Genomic DNA, 1852 nt, shown 5'->3' on the forward strand with positions numbered 1-1852 from the left:
CACCCCATCAGCAAATGTTTTCTGTAAAGGACCAGACAGTAAATATTTTAGGCTTTCATGCCATATGGCCTCTACCGTAGCTACTCAGCCCTGCCTTTGTAGCACAACAGATATAGGCAATAAGTAAATGAACAGGAGTGGCTGTGTTCCAAAAATTTATTTATTTATGGATACTGACCTTTATATTTCATATAATTTTCATGTGCTATCAGATATTCTTCTTCTTTTGTTGCCCCACAACCTCTCCACTAAAATACAAAAAATTAGCCAGGCATGGTGGCGTGTGCCTGTAGTCCCAGCTACTCGGGAGGCTGAGGCGGGAGAATTGCTTGAACCCGGGAGGCGGAGGGTGCAGTGAGCTGAGATCACACCACTGCACTCCAGCCTGGGTGACAGAGAGAGACTCCGTCTCCAAAAAAAAAAAAAAAAAAAAGATTTGCTTCTAATTTGGATGTCTTAGGAAAAAGATGCCAAGCCATTTTGTTGAAACATTAATATAGGAATAGGACGACCTGAAAAAAATGCTCATGCAAATCCAGGTCTATAAATATTGAGTCTTTTTGGTGCTGTGCATTTCTGGAAAACATGAATAACATACATGAATCAGTGATGACTGTATAACAGAGGTATAAACAGAATATTGTAGGATCACATAGGAGGAAGAGTAATTCTGATCATGGAAGATGACTTTGTATTTATTAGAGGAATTGGTAAGAAACAGTCCAATAGTGATATGGTTTGGCTCTGTGTCCTCACCCAAATCTCATGTTCAGTTGTAATACCCAGTGTTCGGGGAGGAACCTGGTGGTAGGTGATTGGCTCATGGGGCGGATTTCCCCCATTCTGTTCTTGTGATAGTGAGTTCTCACGAGATCTGATGGGTTTTAAAAGTGTGAGGCACTCCACCCCTTGCTTTCTCTCTCTCTCCTGCCATCACGTGAAGAGAGTGCTTGCTTCCCATTTGCCTTCTGCCACGATTGTAAGTTTCCTCAGGCCTCCCAGTGATGCTTCCTGTACAGCCTATGGAACTGTGAGTCAATTAAACCTCCTTTCTTCATACATTACCCAGTTTCAGATAGTTTTTTTATAGTAGTGTGGGAACGGACTAATACAAATAGGGAGACTTGAGATTAGATGGCTGTCATGGCAAAAGGCAACATTGCAGAAGAAAAGTGTTTTAAAATATTGTCTCTAGGCACTACTAAGGAAAAATTACTTTTGTGGAACTCATAAAATTTTAAATAATAAATAAATCAGAGAAAAGGGTTCATTAAAAAATTGGTCCTGAAGAAAATCAACACCATGAGCTGAAGGTAGCAACTGTTTCCATGGTGTACAGCACCATCTTTTTTTTTTTTTTTTTTTTTTTTTGAGATGCAGTTTCGAGCCCAGGCTGGAGTGCAATGGTGTGATCTCAGCTCACCGCAACCTCCGCCTCCCAGGTTCAAGTGATTCTCCTGCCTCAGCCTCCCGAGTAGCATGCCCGGCTAATTTTGCATGCGCCACCATGCCCGGCTAATTTTGTATTTTTAGTAGAGACGGACTTTCTCTATGTTGGTCAGGCTAGTCTCGAACTCCTGACCTCACGTGATCTGCCCGCCTCGGCCTCCCAAAGTGCTGGGATTACAATAGACGTGAGCCACCACGCCCGGTCAGCACCATCTTTTTTACTTTTCACCCCCAGAAAATCTTTTCCAGATTACTTTTTCTTATTGCAGCCAAAATAAAGTGTAGTTGTTTGTTCCTTCTCCAGTCGCACTGCTTCACTTTACTAGCCTTAAAAACAAAACAAAGTGGTAGTGAGTGAAATAAAAAGAGTTGCTTTCACAGTAAACATAAAATGTAGAAAGTA

The sequence above is a fragment of the Pongo pygmaeus genome, chromosome 15 (genome assembly GCF_028885625.2).
Source record: "Pongo pygmaeus isolate AG05252 chromosome 15, NHGRI_mPonPyg2-v2.0_pri, whole genome shotgun sequence".
Classification (NCBI taxonomy): Eukaryota; Metazoa; Chordata; class Mammalia; order Primates; family Hominidae; genus Pongo; species Pongo pygmaeus.